At 48.1% G+C, this 18,768-nt stretch overlaps 1 long non-coding RNA gene across 1 annotated transcript in view; it reads right to left on the bottom strand.

Annotated features, from left to right (window-relative positions):
* Positions 1-10,807: 10,807 nt before the first annotated feature.
* LOC144162027 (uncharacterized) overlaps positions 10,808-18,768 on the bottom strand; it is a 47,464-nt gene continuing 39,503 nt past the window's right edge. Inside the window, exon 3 of the long non-coding RNA XR_013320580.1 lies at positions 10,808-10,901. This is a non-coding gene — a long non-coding RNA (uncharacterized LOC144162027). The remainder of the gene's footprint in view (positions 10,902-18,768) is intronic.

The following is an 18,768-nucleotide window of genomic DNA, read 5'->3' as shown; positions in this document are numbered from 1 at the left end:
ACGAAAATACCCTTGTTTACAAATAGAATGCGTATAATCAAGCAAAAAGAAAATTTCAAGTAAAAAATATCAGAAGTATTTCGACACAAATACAGCACTGCTGGTACTCGAAACACAGGCGAACATGGAAAAATCCCACGCAGCCAAAACCACCGTCGCACTACACAATAATAAATGCGGTGTGCGTGGGTAAGCTCATCGAGCATGTAGTCCTAACCCGACTAAGCAACTTCATGGACGATAAAGGGTTATTCCCTCACACAATGATAGGGTTTAGAACTAAATTATCCACCCAGGACGTAATGTTACAATTAAAGCATCAAATAATTGACAAAAAATCCCAATCGACAGATATAAAAGCCATACTTGGCCTAGATCTCACAAAAGCTTTCGATAGCATCACGCACAAAGCCATATTGGACAATTTACAAAACGTAGGAGTCGGAAAACGAACGTATACATACATCAAAGACTTCCTCTCCGGCCGTTCATCGCAAATAACTGTAGGCGGGGTCAAATCGGAGAGTATCAACCTCGGGAGCAGAGGCACGGCGCAAGGCTCAGTCCTCTCTCCATTTCTTTTCAGTGTTGCAATGTTAGGATTACCCGCAGAACTCAACAAGATAGATGGGCTGAATCATAGTTTATACGCAGACGACGTCACTCTGTGGTTTACGGGAGGCAGCGATGGCCTAATAGAAGAAACGCTACAGACGGCCATTAATACAGTCGTACACTACGTGTCCGCCAGAGGTCTCAAATGTTCGCCACAAAATCGGAACTGCTGCTCTATCAACCAACACGTAGAGGACGGAAAAGCCCCACCGAAACCCCAAACATTAAATTAGTTGCGGACGGGAATCCGATTCCCATCGTTAAAAGCATCAGAATCCTCGGGCTCCGACTGCAGTCGAACGGGCAAAATGGGGAAGCCATCAAGTTGCTAGAGCAGAGCGCCCATCAAACGATGAGACTCATCTCGAGGATCGCCAACAGTAATTACGGATTAAAGGAAGCAAACCTGATAAGATTAGTGCAGGCTTTCGTCGTCAGTCGTATTATATACGTTACTCCGTACCTCAACTTGCAAGTCGCCGAAAAGGCTAAAATCGAGCGTATCGTCAGAGGGGCATACAAGCAAGCCCTCGGGTTACCTACCTGTACGGCTAACGAACGATTACTAGCTCGAGGAATTCACAATACGCTGGAAGAGCTTATAGAAGCCTACACAGTGGCTCAATACGAAAGACTTACACACAGCGCAACGGGAAGACACATACTCGACTCCCTAGGAATTAACTACGCGGCACAACAAGGCACCAAGGTGGACATTCCTCAGAAAATACGCCAGTGTGCCAAAATACTTCCGTTGCCAAGGAACATGCACCCGGAACACAACGAGGGAAGGCGGCAAGAGCGAGCCAAAGCCATTAGAAATGGTTTCAAAATTCTAGGGACGTGATCTACGTCGATGCGGCAGAATATGCCACGTGTGATGCCATGTCAGTGACAGCAGTAGACTGTGAAGGCAAATTAACCTGCTGCGGAACGGTCGTAACCGCAAAATCCGAGACAGCCGAGGAGTGCGCCATCGCACTTGCGATAGCCTCCACGACAGCTAAATACATAATCAGTGACTCGAAAACGGCAGTTCGAAATTTTATTAAAGGGCGCATATCGCCGGAGGCGCAACGCATTCTGCTAAATTTCCGAGACCAGAGGAAAGTCCAAATTTTATGGGCACCTGCACACTCTTCCCTTCCGGGCAACGAGGCAGCTCACAACACGGCTCGAGGACTCGCATGCCGAGCCACCGAGCAGCCTCCGCTGAGGTCGGGAAGAGACCGCATGGTCTCATACAGGGAAATCACGAATCATTACAGATTCGAACGCGCCCGTTATCCTCCCGCTCATCCATCCTTAAACAAAAGGCAGTCGGTGTTCTGGCGTCTCCTCCAAACGAATACCTATCCAAACCCCGTGGCATACAGTCACTACTACCCTGGCCAATATTCAGGCATGTGCGCACTATGTAAGGACCGGGCGGACCTGTCACATATACTATGGGCTTGTCCTCAGGCGACCCAAGAAGGCCGTAAGATCGCGAATGACGAGCAGTGGGAGACCGTGCTGCTCAGCTCTGACCCAAAAGACCAACTCTGGGCCGTCCAGTTGGCTGAAAACGCCGCCAGGGCCTAAGGGCTGCTGGCCGCCGTTTAGGAAGGAGGCCTCCTTACAAACAACTGGACAAAAATAAAGTTGTATCTCTCTCTCTCTCTCCAAGCAACACGTTCGAAATCGAGGCCGTATACGCCAAAGATCAATAGAGGGCACGTGAGGAATTACCCGAACAACTCGGAAACATACCCTGCAGCAATACTCGAAAAAGTTTTTGCATCTAAAAAATTAAAATGACCCTCAGAGGCATTTAGTTTGCATGTAGAACGTTCGCATTCTTATGTCCTTAACAATTCTGAGGTTCCCTTGGATTTGTTATAAGTTTTGGGGTATCCCTCAAGCAAGTAGTGGTTATCTGGCGAAGAAAGGCATCATCATCATCATCATCATTGTGGTCATCATCACCCAAATGGCGGTCGCCCGCATGGTTTTCGCATCCCGAGACTTCACCATGAAAATAGCCCGCAGCAAGTTATCCCGCATGCGAAATACCGTCTTCATCCTCGTCACGACCGTGAGCGTGTTCGCGTTCTCCCAGCTGGGGAATTTTACAGCGCTGAAGGACTTGCTTCAGGACGACAATCTCAAGCACATCGAATACTGGAGCCACGAAGTCGGTCAGGCTGCTCTACGTGAGGGCGAGCAGCTTGAAGCGACGCGGCTTCCGCACCACGGAGGCTGGGCCGTGGAAGCGCGCTGTCATGAGGGCATCGATGTCCTGTTCTTCGTGCATGCCTGCTCACGACAATGGAGACGGCGGGCGGTCCTGCGCGACACCCTCGTCGAGGAGGCGGCCGCGAGACGCTTCAACTGGGCCGCCGTGTTCTTTGTAGGTCGCCGTGCCAAGGACCCACTCCTCGACTCCTGGCTCAACCTTGAGGCGGACGCCCTTGGCGACCTGGTGGTGTTTCCGTTCGAAGACAGCTACAGGACCGTGACTCCCAAATGGGTGGCCGGCATGCAATGGGTGGCCGACCGCTGTCCCAACGTGCCGGTGATCGTCAAGCTGGACGACGATCTCACCGTTCACCCGTTCATGGTGAATGGCAATATGCCTGCGAACATCGACGCTATAGCCTTCAATGAAAGCAACGCTGTTAACCGAAAGTTAAGGGCTCAGTTACTGGGGCCGTAGTTGATGTCTAGTCAAGACGTTCAACGACTGGCACACTGTACCAAGCTAAAGAAATTTCAGTTACGAACGCGTTTGTTTTGAGCTGGTAAATTAGGAACTAGTTCAATTTAAATAAAACCTAAAATACACAAATGAAATATGTATGCAAACAGCTATGGTTAACGTTTTTACTTGAAGCCTTTCTGATCAGAAGCTTTCGTGTCGCAGTGTTCTTGGCAGTCCATCAAATCGGCCACATCATGTGTTTTAATGTTCTTCCGAAAAGAATGGTCGTCGAGCGGACACTTCCCCAGACAATAAAATTCCCAGTCAATTACTTAAAAACCGCTATCACCATCGGTATTTGAACGGTTACGTATTAGTCAAACAAACGCTGCCTTCCATCTTTTGAAGATCGGCAAAACTCAGAGCGCAAAGCTCCGCCCCTGCACTCGCCTTCAGTCAGGGCGTAAAAACGGGGAACCCACTGTGTATCAACTATTTAACCAAGAGAAATGCTTTCGCCTTCTCATCTCGTGGGAATATGCTTAGGCATACTCTTTAACCTTCTTTAACTCTTTAACCTTGAGGTCACGCCAAAGCGTGACCTCAAGAAATACGTCCGTTGCCGTGTTGTGGGCAGAGATGAGTGGTACGTTTGTCAAGTTATTGCTTAAATTTTAATGGGAAGGCATTAGTTTTTCCAGATTGTGTAAAACCGCAAATTGAGTCGGCGTCAGAGGCAAGCCTCTAAACACACGTCACTGCAGAGCGTTTCACAAAGTGTGCGTCGAATTGCAAAACCAAAAATGGGAAGGTAGGCTGAATGATGCCCGCACATGGGCAGAGCCCCTTCGAAAGTGGCAAGTGTTTCAAGCACATGCTCCAAATATCAGTACTGCGAACGCATCGAGTAACTTCAGGTTTCCAAGTCCCATACCCACTATCAGCCCTGCTAACGCCTGATTAGTCATTTCCGATATCTTGTTCTCATGCTCATAAATCAGGAGTGCTAACACGTGATGAGTCGCTTCTGGGTTCTTATTCCATATTAAGGCTTTCATTACGAATTTGTAATATTTCATATTCTGACGGCCATCTAGGGGCCGACATAAGCATTCGCACAAATATTAAGGTTCCTAGACCAAAAACTGCAATTCAGACCCGATGTCACGTGCTGGAGATACGCATGGCAGGTAGGGAAGGGTTTTCTGCCATTTGACTCTTCGCATTCCAAGAATGTCAAGCGGATATTGTCAAACACTGCCCTGACCTTGGCATCAAGCCGATAATATTACCCTGGGATGTAGAGGAGCTTCGATTGATTGTTTGCAGGTTTTAACGAGCCGATGCAACGAGGGTGAGAAGGCGCGCCGTAGTGTAGGGCTCCAGGTAATTTTGACCACCTGAGGATCTTTAACGTTCACCGCAATCTCGTACAGGAGGATGTTTGTGCTTTTCTCCTCCATCAGAAAAGCGGCCGCCGCGGTCGGGAATCGAACCCGCGTCCTCCTGCTCAGCAGCGCAAGCCCTCAGCCACTGAGCCAACCCGGCGAGTTGGAGAGGAGCTTCACAGAGAAAATTCCGAAACTGCCCAATCCAGGCTATCCGAATGTGGTCCTGGTGTCGATCTGGGAGTCGTTGCTTGAAAAGATAAAAAGAAAAAGAATTTGTTTTAGTTGAGGAAACCAATTAGGCAAAGCAAAGTAGGGGAGCAGAAGAAATTATTTAGTTAGTAAGTTCGAGAGAGATAGAAAAGCCAGCACCTTCGCCCCGAATGATAAGATTAGAGCGGAGAAGACAGTGGGAGGGCCATTTGATTAAACCTGTTTTCTAAGTACCTTTTTCGTATAAAGGAGCACCGTCGGCAGGAGAGGAAAACAATCACATATGCTGCACGCACGTCCGAGTTCATTGTTCAGAAACTGACGCTTGAACTTTGCGTCGGCCCCATTGAAGTTCTGCATTTTTGCAGCTAGACACCTGCGTCTGTCGGCAGAGTTGCCCGCTTCGCAGAGCACGAACCTCGTACTTTTGCCAGCAAGTCGCTTACGCTCAGCTTCGATGACGCGAACGGATTCGTCAGCAGCCCTTTCTTTCTCACGGAAGGCGTCGCGTGAGCTCCTGGGTCGTGTGCATTCCTTTGTCGGCCTGGTTTTATTTACAGCAAAGCTTTATATGGCCTCGGATTCTACAGAAACAGGTGGCTAGCGCCGCATCTTTTCAAAGTGGTACGAGTTGTGCCGCGCCTCCACCAGATGGCGCCACGGTTCCTGCGACCGAGAGAAGACGCAGTGAAACATCCCCCTCGCGAGGGGCACGATCAAATGCAGAGCATTTCCGGGGGCGCACGACGTTAAGTAGTTTGCGTTACGTTAATGTTGTTGCACTTGTGGCAACTGCTGACGAGAGAGCGCTCGTCAGCAGTAATTTGAATGAGTCAACGATATAAGGCGCGTTCATAGCGTCCCATTCTGTGTCGGCTTTGTGGCGCAGTGGGTAGAGCACCATGTACATTGGGTTCCGCCCGCAGGGTCGAGGGATCGAAACCGGGCGCCGGATAGTATTTTTTTTATATAGTAGGGAGTGGTGCTGACAACGACGTTGCGGACTACGGACGTCAACGCGGGTGACATCACGAGTCTGAAATGCTCTGCATTTAAAAGTACGCAGGGGTCCTAGAGAGGCTACTGACAGGAGCAAGATTATGGTTGTGCCCTATCTGCACGGAATCACACATTAAGAAGATAGCAGCCAGAGAGGGGGAGACAGTTGTGTGCTCAGCTCCAAACAAAGGGTATGCCAGGCGCCGCCATGTCAATCATCCAATGATAGAGAGCCATTTCATTGCACAACTAACGACCGTAACAAGTGCGCAGCATGCGTGCAGGGGGTTGTATACAAGCTACCTTTATCGTGCGGGAAACGCTACACTGGCCAGACCTGCCGTTGTATCAACAATAGAGTTCGATAGCACAAGGTGGCAACAAAGACGTTCCGCCAGGTCACTTGGCCACGCACTGGCGAGATTGCCCCAAGTAATGACGCCATGGAAGTGTGAAGGGGACTTCCATGGCGTCATTACCATGCATAAAAACAGTGATATGCTCGCGCGCGAAATCATCGGAGCAATGGAAATTGAAGAAAACATCGACGATTGTGTCAGAACAGTGTCGGTTGCGCTAACGGATAAACGTTTTATGCGCAGTGTTATAATAACTTAACCACTTGGCTAGAGGAGTGTATAAATGTACAGGGCGAGGCGTAATAAAATTCATTTGGTAGTGTCAGCGCTTGTGCTTCGTCTTTCGTCTTTGTCTATGTCCTGAGTTAACTTGAGGCTGACCAGTATTTAATCAATTGTTATAGGACAAGCTCAGATTCTGCCCATGCTAACACCTGAAGAGGTAGCTACGTTTTTTTTTATTCTGGTACCCGCATATCTCTGCTGCTAACGCCTGACGACTGACTTCCACATTCTCATTCCTACATCTCAGCTTAGCCAGTACCTACAGACGGAGTTGCCCCGGGAGCCCGCACGCCTGCACTGCTGCGTTATGGTTGGCCAGCCAGTGGACAGGCAAGCAGGTATCCGCTTTTTTGTGAGAACGGACGACGCCCCAATGAACGAGTACTTCACTTACTGTTCCGGCCAGGCCGTCATAATGACCTTCAACGTTATGCGAACGCTCCTTAGAGGGTCATCCAAGGTGTATCCCCACCCCACGGTAAGGCCTCTTGTCGCCTTTGCGTGCACTTACCCCAAAAGCGACACTTCTACTCTTGAACATACAAGCTCGAAATTCAGACTTTTTTCGTGTGTACGCTCGAATATGTACGCTCGAATAAGTTGCCGAAAAGTAGATGTGCTTACTTGCGCTGATCTATTCCGCTAGATAAAAGAATCAATTTCACTCTCGGCTTCTTCTGCATGTACTGACAGAGCTGCTACATGACAAGGCAGGAAGAATGTAACGTTGAGCTTTTAATAAGTACTGTCAAATCACCATAAACATGCCTCTGTTCTGCTAAAACCACCAGATGAATATAGTGGCAAGAAAGGAGCTTAACGTTTGAGGTAATATTTGGGTGCCAGACGTTCGGTTTGGGAGAGGGGGAGGGGCGTACATAGCGAGTCATTTTTTTAATATTGGAGCGTTGCTCAGTAGCAACAGCCCTGTTTAAAGCCACCAAGTGTAAGTTATTACCATTACAGCCACGGAGAGTGTGTCCAATTTGCGGTAAGCCTTCTCTTCAGGTGGGAGTACTCGTCGACGCACCCACGTTTTACCACACGTCGACACCCGCACTAACGGGAAAAATGTTTTTTTTTTTCAGCGTTTCAAAGTCTTTGTTCTGTGAGAATTGTGGGGGGAGGGCACCTGACGACGTTGAGCCATCCAGCGTTTGTCATATACAGCCTGCGGAGCTTACACTGCACCTACTTTATATTTCCTATACCCTACAGAAAAAATGTACTTCTTGCAGTACGCAAAGCATGAATGAAAGACGATGATGGGTTGCACATTACGTAACTCTGTTTAAAACGTACGTAAGCGCCGTTACTTACGGGAAAACACGAGTGCAAACAACTATTCCTTCAGACAATTTTACGCAAACATTTCTCCATTTGCAGAAAATTGTCTCTTCACTTCGATGCAGATGTGTTCACGGAACTTCCCCGTAAATCCTCTACTCTCCCTCGCTATCCTGTCAACTCATCCCCTCTCGTGTCGTTCCTACCAGGATAAATACAATGAGGGTTTTTTTAATTCAATTCATTTTTCCTGGCTTCCACAGTTCGCGCTAGATCAATTGGAACCATTCGATTTTGGTGGACTTGCAATACCGCCTCGAGGTGTAGTCTCGGGTTTAAAGCTCTTTTTGTATTTTTTCGTCTAAATATGGTTTTTAACGCGTATTTTCATTTGATCCCGCAAAGATAAAGCACATTTGCAGTCTCTGATAAAAGCACGCTGCCAGGGCCATCTATGAATTGATGGTTGGCCTTCAATGTGCCTGATGTTTTCTTTTTTGATGTACGAATGCGTTTTCCAGATTTAGCGATTTCGAGAGGTTTTGGATGTGCAAACTTCCCGCTCCAAAATTTGGTTTTACCGTTTCGGCAGCGTGGCTGAATTGAAGGTTAGACACTCAGACATACGGACCGACATTTGATCGTTTAGGTAGGCCCCCGAAGAGTATCTTCTTTAAAAGACCTGCCTTGATGGCACGACTTCTACGAAAACGGTTGGCGCGAATTAATGCCGAGCTGACTGACACTTTCGTGGTTTTAGGCCAGAAAAAAAGATACATAAGAAAGAAGGGTGAGCTTCAAAATGGCAGCAGAAGTGACGGATGCGCTTTCGAAACAGAAGAGACTCCAGTCGCATTCGGCTCATGCAAGAGGCACCGCTTGGGCACTAAGCTCATCCTCCGTGTACAAACATCGTCGGTGTGAAGGAGGGAGGAATGGAAGGCGTACATAGCACCCTCTCTGGCAACCCATACAATCCCCTTTTTTATAGTTTACTGTGTCACCACACGGTTGAGTATGCGTCGAGCCATAAAAAGATAAAACGACGCCCACGTGACAACAACAGCGGCATGGCTGGTGGCCCTGGTCAGCTTATCCCTTCATAATCAGCGCTCACTGATCCAGAGGGCTAAGGCTGCAGTCGTTGCATCTCTAGACCTGGTCCTCTTGTTCGGCCTAGGCATCCTATTTTAAGTGCAGAATACTTTAAGGGCCCGAGTTATCGTCATACCTACTACAGGATAATGGTGTCACGCGCCAATACAGGGGCTTCGAAAAGGTAACCGTTTCCGCTAGTCGGGATAGAACCTGCTCTCTCGCGTAACTAAGCTCATGTCTGCCCCATCTGGCCGCGAACCTCACGTTAGTCACATGGTAAGTGTCGGGGTGGTCTCTGTGCTGCGCCACTGCCGCGGAGGCTGCTTTTGCTTGGCGACAAAAAGTACACGGTAATATAAAATAGGAAAAATGCCATGAAAAATCGCATTATTGCCCTTAATGAAAAATCAATCACACGGCCTCTTGATGGGCCTTTTTCTGGGGCTTCGCCGCCCTCTCTTGACAGCTTTCGCTATCAACGCCAGGCTGATACTGAAACTAGTCCCCTGATGGCGCCACAGCCAGTCTGGCGAACGACTTTCCGCACTTCGGCAGCTTCCACGTTCAGTGGAACTGCTTTCTCTTTGCGCCGCTTTCCATTCCACACTTTCCCTTGCCCCCTTAAAACGTCTTTTCATCCATACAAATAGTTGAAGCTGGAATTACGCAAACGTGCTAACGTTTCCACAATTTCGCGTTTCTTCTTCCCGGTCAACACAGGAGGACGCGTACGTGACCGGAGACCTCGCGCTGCTCCAGGGAATCGGCCACGTCAATATTGGTCGCTTGTACTTCTACGAACCCTCTCGAGAATCAAACGGAAGCTGCCTTTTCGTCGGCGATTGCATCTTCATGCACTGGCAGGTTGTTGCAGGTGGGAAGGCCATTGAAGAAGTCGCGCGGACCCTGGACGCTCGCTTCTACTGGTCTGTCCTGCTCTCGGACCGAAAGGTGCACGCGGGAGTGAGGCTTGACTTATCAACCAGGCTTAAGTCCCGTGACTATGCACTTGCTTTCCAAGAGACGAGGGCGGTGCTCATCAAACGCAACAGAATTGATAAAGCGCAACAAGCGCCTCTGCCGTCTCCCTAGAGCACCTTGAATTTTTTCGAAAGATTTTCTTCTTAGACGCTAAGCGAAAATAGGGCTCTACCAAACAAGCGTAGTTCGGTGCTTGACAGTGCATTTGTGTATCTGCTGGCCTGCACGTAAAAATAAATCCGACTGTGTTTACGTACGTCATGCCTCATTTTCATGCCCTGGAGCAAACCTTGTGGGAAAATGGCAGTATTATGCCTACCCATACAAACTCCTGTTGCTAACCGGTGGGTTGATATGCGAAAGAGATTTCTGTATGCTCCATACGAAAGAGAAGATTCGCACCCGCGCACCGTGACATTCCTTGTACAAGCACTTTACTCATATGGTTTCAGCAACAAAGGTAACATCGTTCCTTATTCTTATAAAGTGACAGGCCTAATATTTGACGGCAAAATATTAGTGCGCCTACTCTGTGCAGGAGTGTTTTGCCTTGGTAAGTAATACCCCTGTGATACGCGCACTTTGAGTCGCGATTGAGTCGGTACGCATCGGGCGCTGCTACACGGAACTTTTAATCGCGATCGAGCCCGATCCCTCTCGAACCAAATCCTGGTTTCCAAAATGCGATTAAGGTTTCCAAGCGCGAACAGGCGAAAGCGGTGATACTCTTGTTCCCGCTGAGTAATCGCACAGAAGTTTACAACTTCAACTAATGCCACAAATTGTATCTAATGACTTGATCCAAATAATCAAAAGGCAACATTTATATAGTTACGTATGCCTACGATTACGGAAAGCTCCCAGACGCTATTATATATTTAACGGTATTATATATTTACCTAACATGGTCGCTTCCTCCTTCTGTAGTTCGTCCTTTGTTGTCCCGAAAAAGCAATCTTACTCGCTTTCTACTGGGTCTGCCTCCTACGTGTTCTGGAAGAAAGAAAAAATCGGGAATTAACAACAAAGCGCGTAGGCCTCTTTCTCACTCCGTCTGTAGATCACGTGGTGAAGGTAGTCGGTCAACTGCTCGGTTCACCATTCGTTATAAAGACCCAAATTGTCTGTATTTGTTCTGGGTATTTTACTTAAAAGCAAAGGTACTGATCTCCTTGTAGAAAAGTCTCGAAGGAACAGGATTTTTACTCTGCGATTTCATTTTTGCCTAACTATTAAGACTTAGTTGCTGCTCGTTAGTTACTTGAATTCGTGGTTTTAAACGTTTTAATATGGACAAGTTTCTAACTTTTTTAATATTCCTATTGTGTTCTCGTGCGACGTTTCTGAAAAAAGGCACTGGTAGCACTTTTAGTTGGTGCCCTCAAAGCTTGTGATATAAGATATATAATTAGTTAAGCCTGCGTTTAACAAACGTGGGCACTGCTTTTGTTCATGTGCACTTATCCGTATACACGGAAACTACGCTCAACAATCTGAAGTTCGGCTGCTCTCATTGCTTACAATAAGCTTCCAAGCCTCTCTAAACCCCAAACTTAACCGACTCAGATCAATTTAAAAGCATTAATATTAACAAATGCCGAGACAAGCTTTTAGGGGCGAAGAACTTCAAGACCGAGGCTTGTCCGGTGCTGTGCTCACGGCACAGCACCTTGTAAATCGAAACATCTGTGAACAAACGGTTCATAAAAGGTTAACAAGAACAAAATAAAACGTTCACAAAAGGTTAGAGAGAGAGAGAGAAAGGGAGAGACGCAGAGCACCGTGTAAATCAAAACATCTGGGGACAAAAGGTTCACAAAAGACGAGAGTGTAAATTTGGGCTTGTTGGTGATGCATTCTTGCAGGCTAAGCGCGAGGCAGACACAGGACGAGACAAGAGATATGACGAGGACGAGCGCTCGTCCTCGTCTCAACCCTTGTCTCGTCCTGTGTCTGCCTCGCGCTTAGTCTACAAGAGTTCACAAAAGGTTAACAAGAACAAAATGAAAGGTTCACAAAAGGTTAGAGGGAGGGAGGGAGGGAGGGAGGGAGGGAGGGAGGGAGGGACGCACAGCACCGTGTAAATCAAACATCTGTGAACAAAAGGTTCGCGAAAGGTTAACAAGAACAAAATAAAAGGTTCACAAAAGGTTAGAGAGAGACAGATAGAAAGTCTGCTTCTGGACAGCCGTGCTTTATATGCGCGAGGAGCATTGGATTAGATTGGGTTGGATTTGGATTTGGATTGGATTATATTGGATTGAATTGGATAGGTTTAGATTTAATTCAAATGGATTGGATTGGATTAAATTGAATTGTAGTGTATTGGATTGGATTGGAAATGATTTTAGCAGCAGTAAGAACTTTCACGGGTGATTTACGGTAAGTACGATCCCCAGTGCTTCGCCCACTCGTCATAACTAAATTCGTCGAGATGCGTGAACTTTTTTCCTTTCCTTGACTTCATCATAACGAACTGTCTTCATCTTATATATCATCACCAGCCTATCTACGCCCACTGCAGGGCAAAGGCCTCTCCCATTATTCTCCAATTACCCCGGTCCTGTGCCAACTGTGACCAATTTATCCCCGCAAACTTCTTGATCTCATCTGCCCATCTAACCTTCTGCCACCCCCTGCAACGCTTGCCTTCTCTAGGGATCCACTCTGTTACTCTTAATGACCAGCGGTTATCTTGCCTTCGTATTACATGCCCTGCCCACGTCCATTTCTTCTTCTTAATTTCTACTAATATGTCTTTAACACCAGTTTGCTCTCTGACCCACTCCGCTCTCTTCTTGTCCCTTAATGTTACACCTATCATTTTCCGCTCCATTGCCCGCTGAGTCGTTCTCAATTTAAGTTCAACCCTCTTAGTGAGCCTCCAAGTTTCTGCCCCGTAGGTGAGTACCGGTAAGATGCAGCTGTCATACACTTTCTTCTTCAGCGACATTGGTAGGCTGATATTCATTATCTGAGAATGTCTGCCATATGCACCCCACCCCTTTCCGATCCTTCTAATTATCTCTGCCTCATGATTGGGATCTGGGGTCACAACTTGGCCTAAGTAGATATATTCGCTCACCACTTCCACTGCCTCGCCACCTATCTCAAACTGCTGTGCTGTCCCGAGGTTATTGATCATTACTTTAGTTTTCTGCATATTAATTTTCAGGCCCACGGTTCTACTCTGTTCGCCCAGTGCGGAAAGCATGCTTTGCAATTCGTCCCCCGAGTTACTTAGCAAGGCAACGTCATCAGCAAATCTGAGGTTACTGAGGTATTCTCCGTTAACCCTTACTCCCACCTGTTCCCTATCCAACGTTCTGAATACTTCTTGTAAGCATGCTGTGAATAACATTGGAGCGATTGTGTCTCCTTGTCTGACACCCTTCCTTATAGGTACTTTACTGCTCTCCCTATGGAGGATGATGGTAGCTGTAGACCCATTGTAGATATCCTCTAGCATTCTTACATAATGCTCATCTGCCCCCTGGTTCCGTAATGTCTGAATGACTGCTAGGGTTTCGACCGAGTCAAATGCTTTCTCATAATCCATGAAGGCTATATATAGGGGTTCAGTATACTCAGCGCACTTCTCTATCACCTGATTGATCGTGTGAATATGGTCCGTTGTTGAATAACCTTTACGGAACCCTGCTTGTTCTTAGGGTTGACTGAAATCTAAGGTTGCAGAGATTCGGTTAGCGATTACCTTGGTAAATATCTTGTAGACGACTGACAGTAAGCTGATCGGCCTGTAATTTTTCAAGTCCTTCATGTCGCCTTTCTTATGGATTAGGATGATGTTCGCGTTCTTCCAAAATTACGGTACCATTGCGGTCATTAGGCATTGCGTATACAGGTTTGCCAGTTTTTCAAGTACAATTTCTCCGCCATACTTCAAGAGGTCTGCTGCTATCTGATCCTCACCAGGTGCTTTGCCCCCTTTCATTTCTTTCAAAGCCTTCCTTACTTCTTCGGTCGTTACTGGTGGGATGTCTATCTCCTCTGAACTACTGTCTCGTTCTGCATTACCCTGTATGTCCCGGCTACTGTACAGATCCCTATAGAACTCCTCAGCCACTGTGACTATTTTATCCCTATTTGTGATGACATTGCCTTGCTTATCCTTAAGTGCATACACCTGATTTTTCCCCACGCCAAGACGTCTCTTCACTGCTTTCAGGCTACCTCCGTTCTTTACAGCGTATTCGATCCTCTCCATATTATACTTCCGCATGTCAGCTGTCTTACGCTTTTTGATTAACTTCGAGAGATCGGCTAGTTCTATTCTGTCAGCTGCGGTAGAGATTCTCATGGTTTGCCGTTTCATGATTACATCTTTCGTCTCCTGTGAAAGTTTACCAGTATCCTGTCTGGCCATAGTGCCCCCGACTTCTACTGCACACTCCGTGATAATGCGTGTAAGGTTGTCGCTGGCTTCCTGTATCGTAGGCTCGGCTTCCTCGTTAAGGGCGGAATATCGGTTCTGCAGCGCGATCCTTAATTCTTCTACTTTACGTCTTACTGTTAGCTCATTTATTGGCTTCTTTCGTACTAGCTTGTTGCGGTCCCTCCTCAAATCTAGCCAAATTCGAGATCTTACCATACGGTGGTCACTACACCTTACCCTTCCGAGCACTTCCACATCCTGCACGATGCAAGGGTTATCGCATAATATGAAGTCTATTTCATTGTTGTGCGCCCCATTCGGGCTCCTCCAGGTGCACTTCCGGCTCTCCCGTTTACAGAAGAAGGTATTCATTATGCGTAGGTTATTCCGTTCTGCAGGCTCAACTAGTAGGTCCCCCCTGCTATTTCTACAGCCCAGACCATAGTTCCCAACTGCGTTGTCTCCAGCCTGATTCTTGCCTACTTTAGCATTGAAGTCCCCCATAACTACGGTATACTGTGTTTTTACTTTAGCCATTGCCGATTCCACATCTTCATAGAAGCGTTCCACTACTTGGTCGTCGTGGCTGGATGTGGGCGCGTAGCCCTGGACCACCTTGAGCTTGTACCTCTTATTGAGCCTAATTACAAGACCTGCTGCCCTTTCGTTAATGCTATAGTATTCGTCTATGTCGCCAGCTATGCTTTTATTGACTAGAAATCCCACTCCCAGCTCTCTTCTGTCCTCTAGACCACGGTAACATAGGACGTGTCCATTTTTCAGCACCGTAAAGGCTTTGCCTGTCCTCCTAACCTCGCTAAGCCCTATTACATCCCATTTAATGCCCTCTAGTTCCTCCAACAACACCTCGAGACTTGCTTCGCTAGATAAGGTTCGCGCGTTAAACGTTGCCAGGTTCTGATTCCATTGGCGGCCTGTCCGGATCCAGGGATTCTTAGCACCCTCTGCTGCGGCGCAGGTCTGACCGCCGCCGGGGTCAGTTGCTTCGCAGCCGCTGGGGACTGAGGGCCGAGGGTTAATTGGCGTATTCATGGGAAGTTGTGGCCGTTACTACACCAGGGTGGCCAATCCTGCTCTGGTGAGGGAGTGCATTACCGGCAATGGTCACCGGGGTCAGGCCGCACCCCAAGCCCCTTTGTGCAATTCCATCAATACGCGGATTTTTTTTTTAATCCGTTGGAAATTGTCCGGCACCGGGATTCGAACCACGGTCCATCTGCACGCGAGGCGGGTGTTCTGCCTCTACGCCATCGCTGCATTTTTCTGTAATAACCGCCAAATGGGGAGAATAAGAATTTCGGGAAAATTGCGTGATATTACAGATTCCTTCCATACTGCCCTTCGATATATCCAATTTTTTTTAAGTGCGAATGCACTTCTTAAGCGAGCCTGAAGCGTCCGCCGCCGTCCGCATACCAACAGCTGCGGGTGCGCGCGCTCCTCGTCTTCCTTGGCAACGGGGGGAGATGGGCGCGCGCTGCCTGGCCGCTGACATGGCACATACCCACGTGGGGGATTGGCCAGGAATCTCCTCGTCTTCCTTGGCAACGGGGGGAGATGGGCGCGCGCTGCCTGGCCGCTGACATGGCACATACCCACTTGGGGGATTGGCCAGGAATCGGGCGTGAGAAGGGCTAATGCACCCGCTTAAAGGAGTACTGACACGAAATTTCAAAGCTGAGATCCGCTCTAGCAATCAAGTACAACGACAACACAAATAGGTGTCTGTGAATAAGTGCATCTTTCTTTCTTTGTAGTTGTGTGTGTGTGTGTGTGATCTCTCTTTCGCGAACATTACCGAACCGCGCAAATTCAACTCGTGCATTCGCACTTTCAGATTCTTCCCCTCGGGGAAATGCGGGGAATTTTTTTAATGTTCAAATGCCGCCCATACAGTTCTCCAAACACCAATTTCACGATACTGTCATCACACGCGTACCAAAAGGCGAGTGGGATTTTCGCTGACACACCTATGGACGTGGAATTCTCTTCAATATTCCAGCACTGGGCATCTGTCGTGACTTTCTGGCCCACGCGCTTCTGGTATGATCCCATGTTACCTGCACCTGTAAACTCAAGTGAGCGATACAGTGATTGACTGACTCATACGCCCATCCAAAACTGCTAACCCTGGGGACTTGAAACTTCGGGAGCACACGATAAGGCGGAATTTCCCGAATCTCCAACCATGAAAGACGTAAACCAGCAAATTGTGTTTGCGTAATTTGTGGTTATCTCGCTCAACCGTGCAGATATTCAAATGCGTTTGGAGATATGTGTATTAGGTGTACCTAGCGAATCGCCAATATCTGCATTACTGATTGACATATCCGACTGCTTTTCGGTTACCTATATTATTACCTATAATGTTACCTATACAAATGTCCAGTCATTTGAACGCACCAGCTTGGCACAATTCCTTGGCTGAGATATTTAGCTGGGTTTTCTTGTTACATGTAACTTATACACGTATATAAACACTGTTTTAAAATATTTTTCTGTCATCATCATCATCATCATCCTATCTACGCTTACTGCAGGGCAAATGCCTCTCCCATTATTCTCCAATTACCTCGGTCCTGTGCCAACTGTGACCAATTTATCCCCGCAAACTTCTTCATCTCATCTGCCCATCTAAGTTTCTGCCGCCCCCTGCAACACTTGCCTTCTCTAGGGATCCACTGTGTTACCCTTAATGACCAGCGGTTTTCTTGCCTTCACATTACATGCCCTGCCCACGTCCAAGGACGTAAATCGCATTAAATTCCGAACTCATGAGAAGTGCCCAGTGGTCCTCAGACAGCGTGGAGCTCACTGGAAGGACAACATCTGGGCATGTGCATTTACGGCGACATTATCCACAGCCCGTGCGTCATACTTAGCAATATTTTTCAGCAAGCCAGTCCTCTGTGCCCGGCGATGCGTATCGTACTGGGGTATTCTTTTGACTCCATAGCGTAAAGTATACCTCGGAAGTCTTAACCATCAACATAAAAATTACGCCCACCTCCCCTAGCGGGATCCCTGGTGTGATGCGACGCTGAAGGGGGTTCCATTGTGCGTTTCCGTTGGGTCGATTCCTCGAATTGCGTGAGCAATCGTCGGGTAATGCGAACGAGAGAGAGAGAGAGAGCAAGCGTAGCGTGGACGAACGTCGACTGTGAGACCGGCCGGAGCGCGGCACTCCGTTTATATGCGCAGCTCGCCCGAAGGAGAGGAGACCGCAGAGAGAGAGGGCGCTGCATATGCGCACAGCGCGCTTGAGCCGCGCGCAGCGCCGCCCACCGGCGGAGTGAGAGAGAGCGCCGCACTGCGCGAGCCACAGATGTTGGGGGAGAGGGCGCGCTATCACGGCGAGAAGAGGAGGGGCGCAGCGGTGCGGACAACAACAACAACGACGGACGCACGCAGGAAGGGTAGGGCCGCCGACAAGAGATGCTCTCAGCGTCGCATCTAATACGCGGCCACCGCCTGGGGTGATACTTAGTTCCAACACGGGCACAAGTCCGGCAGTTTTTATGCCGTGCTTTTATGCTGCGTGCACGTAAAAGTGATCTGGAAATACCAACATACCTTTGTTTACAAATAAAATGCGTATAATGGAGTAAAAAGAACACTCAGAGTAAAAAAATATCAGAAGTATTTCGACACTAACACAGCACTGCTGGTACGCCAAACACAGGCACAACATAGAAAAATCCCACGCAGCCAAAACCACCATCACACTACACAATAATAAATGCGATTCCAAGCAACACATTCGAAATCGCGGCCGTATACACCAAAGATCAACAGAGGGCACGTGAGGAATTACCCGAATAACTCCGAAACGAACCCTGCACCAATACTCTAAAAAGTACTTGCATCTAAAAAATTAAAATGACCCTCAGTGGCATTTAGTTTGCATATAGAACGTTCGCATTCCTATGTTATTAACAATTCTGAGGTTCCCTTGGATTTGTTGTAAGTTTTGGGCCATCCCTCAAGCAAGTAGTGGTTATTTGCCAAAGAAGGCCATCATCATCATCATCATTGTGGTCATCATCACCCAAATTCTGGTCGGTCGCTTGGTTTTCGCATTCCGAGACTTCACCATGACAAAAGCCTTCAGAAAATTGTCCCGCAGGCGAAATACCGTCTTCATCCTCGTCACGATCGTGAGCGTGTTCGCGTTCTTCCAGCTGGGGAATTTTACAGCGCTGAAGGACTTGCTTCAGGACGAGAATCTGAAGTACATCGAATACTGGAGCCACGAAGTCGGTCAGGCTGCTCTGCGTGAGGGCGAGCAGTATGAAGCGACGCGGCTTCCGCACCGCGGAGGCTGGGCCGTGGAAGCGCGCTGTCGTGAGGGCATCGATGTCCTGTTCTTCGTGCACGCCTGCTCACGAGAATGGAGACGGCGGGCGGTCCTGCGCGACACCCTCGTCGAGGAGGCGGCCGCGA

The sequence above is a fragment of the Haemaphysalis longicornis genome, unplaced genomic scaffold (genome assembly GCF_048455015.1).
Source record: "Haemaphysalis longicornis isolate Haplotype H1 unplaced genomic scaffold, Haemaphysalis longicornis Haplotype H1 scaffold_12, whole genome shotgun sequence".
Lineage (NCBI taxonomy): Eukaryota > Metazoa > Arthropoda > Arachnida > Ixodida > Ixodidae > Haemaphysalis > Haemaphysalis longicornis.
This window is presented reverse-complemented; position numbering and strand designations above follow the sequence as displayed.